Genomic DNA, 5,105 nt, shown 5'->3' with positions numbered 1-5,105 from the left:
ATGGTATGGTATGGTATGGTATGGTATGGTATGGTATGGTATGGTATTACTGTCCACTGTTTAGAGTTACTTTCAGTGGTACAATGGAATTATCACTCAAAGAATCTCTCAAAACTGGTACAAAATTCTGGAGAAAGGAAAACCAGCACATTTGCTGATAGGAAAACCAGACAATGAAGAATTACTGTAATTTTTCTCTCATTCACAGGGTTCCCTCTTAAAAGTGAGAAAAACTCTTGTCTGTTATCTCTGCCCACAGCAAGTGAGGGAAGAGAAACAAACAAAGGAAATGCCCAGTAACTGAATTCACAGAAGCCTCTAGGAAATGAAGAAGGACTGAAGAGAGTTTGACAGGCATGAAAAAAAAAAAGAGGAAGACTCTCTCTGTAACTGGCAGAGATGCCTCCCTCTGACTAAAAAGATTGCAGAGAGTGGCTTTTTGAACTCAAGAGCTCACCCAAAAGAACAACACTGGCTCAAAAGAGAGAATGGGTGTGAACCATGAGATGATAAAGCATCAATAGGTGAATAACTGCTGGAAAATATGGTCTATTAAAGTTGCCATTCAATTTGTGTATTTGTCTTTCTCTCTTTGGTACTTTACACTACATGGAGGCCTGAAATTTCACAAGCCTCAGTCTTTCCCAAAGTGGAAACTTCCTCCTGGAGAGGGGCAGTTTGGCTCAAGAACTCTTCACCGCTATCCTTTCCTTTGCAGTAGAGCAAAATCAACTACTCTGGGAGCTGAGTGCCTTTAATCCAAATGAGAGACATCACTAGGGCATTTCAGTTCACTGAGTCCCCAGGGACTTACTAAAGAAAAGGCTTAATCAATAAATGCTCTGATTCCTGTAGTCCAGAGATGGATGCTATGACACCTCAGTCAAAAGGGGCCCTTAACTTCTAAGAAGAAGAGAAGTAACACTAAGCTCTTCTGCAAACAGAACCAAAGTCCTGAAATATCTCCTCTTTTTTTGCATTCCTCAAGCTTGCATAATAGTTCTGCATGTGAAATTTTAGATAAATGAAATAATTTATGGTTCCAGCTTGCTGCTCTTTCTGCAAAGTGGATTTTCTTAAAAAATCCTGAACCCAAAACATGTCCCTGAATGGAAAGTTCAGTCCTCTCATGGCTGTAAATCAGATGTATAAAGGAAGCATAATATTTGAACAGTACTTTTGCTTTTTAAATACATTAGATCAAGACATACTAGTAGCCCTGGTGATGAATACTTTTAGATATTTATGAAGTACAGAAGGAAAATAAGACACTCCTTGCAAAATGAAAACTTCCCAAGTAACTCTGCAAACTCTGACACAGTGCAGGGGTTGTCATGTCTCTCAAATTGAAATCACACCACATGCTCATAAAGGCCATAAGAAACCAAAACTGTGCAGTAGAAATCCAAAAGCATGGTGCTGCCCCACTCACCAGGCCATGAGAAGCCACACAGAACAACGGGCACTGCTTTCTTCACAGCTTTTTGAAAAGATTTCCCAAAGTTTTTCCAAAAACTCTTGAGACTATTTGAGCCTTTCCTCAATGCATGTGCTCAGCGTACCTTTAAGAATTTCCTGAAGGCTGCTAAGCACATCCTCTTACCACCTGACCTTTGTAGAGTTCTTTTCATTGCTCTCACAGCTGCTGTCCAGTCCAGAGCAGTTATAAACCAAGGCAAGCACAGCTCGTCAGAGCCCAGCTTTCAGGCAGTGACCAACCCTCTTCAGTCCCTCAGAGGCATACCCTTGTCCTCAGAAGCAGTGCCATCCTGTAGTTGCTTTGGTCTCACTGTCCTGCTGATGTCTTTGTCTGCCATTGTGGTAGAAGACAGTGGGAGGGGAAAAAGAACATTGTTATAACTGAGAACTGCAAGCTCCTTAAAGCTTGGAAACAAATTTGGAATCCACACATCCACCACAAATGCTCTGTTAGTTGACCAATCAACACCTAAGTGTTTATCCCCAGATCAGTATTTGTAAGAAGGATACCTTCAGCATGGCAATAGCACATGCTTTGGACCACTGAGATGTGCTCTGCTTTCCCTTTGCTGCTACTGCAGCTCTGGAGTGAAGTCTCAGGAGTAATGTAGCTGCTGCTGGTTGTCACATTGTAGTATAACACATGACATCTAGCTCTCTGCTAGACAACAGTTCTTCCTAGAGCTCAGAAATGCCAACTTATGGGGTAAAGTTATTTAAGGTCCCTCCTTAAGCAACTGTTCAGTTTTATTGCCCTTTCCCTGTGCCACAGGAGCAGGAGACAGGGTGAGGAAAGCTGTATCTGCCATTGCTTGAAAAATGAAACAATAGTTGCGTGTTTTGCCAAACCGACTGCATCAGTAGCAGTGGGTAAGGAGGTCTGCATGGACACTTGTGTGTGTGCTACCACAAATGTGTGGATATAGAGGGGAGGGAGGGTGGTGAGACAGGGCTGGTGCTACTGGTCATCATGAAGCGGCTGCAGGGAGACTGCCGGTATGTTTACACCAGAGAGGCCCCACACACTAGGGATTCAGCCCTGTGACTCCCAGGGCTCACAAGTAGTGTGACAGGCATAGGAGATGTGGTCACACTGCCAAAAGCTAAGTTGGAGGAAATCTCCCAAGTGAAAACAAAGACTCTGTAAGTCATTTCCTCCAAGCTGAACAGAAAGACATCTGTGTTGACCCAGCTATTACGCACTAGTCACAACAAAACAATTTGCTTGCAAGCAGTATAGACTCTGCTTGCTTTCCTCTAGACTGACAGTTAGAAATGTGTGAGATGTATTTCCAATGAACTTTACATTTCTCTCAATGAGGTTTTGCAGAGTCACAATTTCTATAGGTCAGGCTGGGCAAAAAGAAGGAGGTAAAGAAGACAGCCTGCGTGACATCTCACTACAGACCCTGAAGTCTGAATTTCAACCTAGGCACCTGATGGGTCCAAAAAGCCGCTTCAGTTATTCTGGCTGTAGATGAGTGTCTGAGGTGTGAGGTGGCTGGATGCTACTCTTTAAGTATGGATAATTATGAAGGAAGGCATTGTCACCCCGGGGGCCACCGGGGCAAGAGCAGATCTGTGAAGGGCATTAAAGAAGAGCAGCCTTGGGCTGAACAGCCCACTCGGGACGGGGGAGCGCTGTGCCCACCGCCTCCCTACAGTAGCCCAGCCCGCAGCCCCGCTCACGCTCACTGCGGTTTGGAACGAGAAATGTCTGATCGAAGCACCGCTTACGCACAATTTAAAGCCAGCTGGTGCCAAGCACCTAGATTTTGGGGGAGAGTTTGCAACTGAGCTGTGTAATTTGCCTTTTTCTTGTACTTCACCGACACGATTCCGGGCAGCTTCCGCCGGCTGCGTTGGATGTGAGACACCTTCTCACTTGAGCTTCTCGCCGTGCTGCACCTGCCCCGAGCTCGGAGGGCGCCCTGGAGCGGGGCCCGCGCAGGAGCCGCGCCCCGCCGCTTCCTCCGCCGCTGCCCCGCTGGGAGCCGCGCTCGGCGGGACGGCGAGGAGGACGAAGAGGAGGTGCCTTCCCGAGCCGGAGCGGGGCACTGCGGTGCCTCTCTCTCTCCCTCCTTCCGCCTCCCTCCACGCCGCCGGCGCCAGGGCTCCTTCCGCGGCGGCGGCCGGGACAAGCCAGGTAAGGCAGAGCCGGGGCTGCTGCGCAGCAGACGCTCCTCGCAAGGCAGAGGGGCCGTTCCTTCCTCCGTGCTCACAGCCGGGGCTGCCCGAGCGCAGGTACCCGAGTCCGCAGGGACCTGTCTCGGGGGGTGCCGGATCACGGAGCCCACCCTGCAGCGGCCGCTGTTTGCGACTTCAAAAGTGTGGGCGCCACAAGAGCAGAGGGACAGCTTCCTCGACGTCGAGGTGTCACTGGGACCTGTAAGCGGGAGCAATGACAAAAGCTGCCTTTTAAACCTTTGCTTAAAATTGCTGCAATTTGCGTAATATAAGGGTTGTTATCTAGGCTATCAAACGCATTTGAAAGCCAGCATTGCTGAGTATTTCCTTCTTGATGTGACTTTCTTTTCTCTTTCCTTACATCCATGTAACCACTGTGCTCTGCTAAGACTATTCCACCTCATCTCAAGGCAAAAGTTGCCTTGTGTGTGAGTTCAGTCATCCTAATAATGCCCCCTGCTTTCTATCCAACAGCGGGGTTATCCTTCCTTGGCGGTGAATGCTCTTACAGTCCTTCGTGCTGGGATACAGTATACCTGCTGCTTGTGCAGTAAGTGACTGGACTTGCATGGTGCTTTTCTGCAGCCTTCCTTTCTGTTCCCCCGTTGTAACTTGGAACCGGTAATTATTTGAGCTGTAAACTGAGCTTTTAGAGTAGGCATGGCCACAAGCTCCCTGCTTGGAAGGATAGATGGATACCTTACTGTGACAAATGTTAATCTGAAATACTTAGGATTGTTTTATGAGTCAAATAAGCGAGACTGTAGCTTGTGCAGATGGAAAAACTGACTGTAGCAGAAATGCAGATAAAAAGATGTGTTGTGTGTATTTGCTTCTGGAGCGTTTGTTTTTATTTTAGAGTGAATGTTGCTCGTACCTTATCTGACTGTCCCACCTTTGATAGAGGGTGAAGTTTCCTTTAATTTCTCAGAACCCTCCAGTGACTAGAAAATGGGTTATTACTTACTGCTGTTATATAAATGTTTAGAGTATTTTGGGCAATCAAAAGCAGCATACATACAAACAAGCTCCCAGTTAACTTGACAGGTTGCCCGGAGTGACTTTGCACATGCTCCTCTTACCTTTTGGCACACCAGCTGTGCTGCTCGGATCATGCCACCTGTGCAGAAGAGGCCCTTCAGGTGTCCTGGTCTTGTTTCCTGGGTACTGCTCTTGTAGGTGGGGAGGTAGCACAGGGTGTTACTCATAGCCATTTGGTGGTTATGGTTTTCAAGGAGACTGCAGCAGGAAAGAGCCCAGTTGCTGTCAGCCTCCTCTAACAGTCTTCATGTTTCTCTAGGTTTTATGTGTTTTATTTATTGAGAAATTATGTCTTATCATGAAATAATCACATTTATCTCTGTATTTAGTCCTTGATGAAAGGGTGCCTTACACATTCCTCTGAATTTCTGAATGAATATTAAGATTGTTTTGAACCA

Source organism: Corapipo altera, unplaced genomic scaffold (assembly GCF_003945725.1).
Source record: "Corapipo altera isolate COAL_440 unplaced genomic scaffold, ASM394572v1 22b, whole genome shotgun sequence".
In the NCBI taxonomy this organism is placed as follows: Eukaryota; Metazoa; Chordata; class Aves; order Passeriformes; family Pipridae; genus Corapipo; species Corapipo altera.
This window is presented reverse-complemented; position numbering follows the sequence as displayed.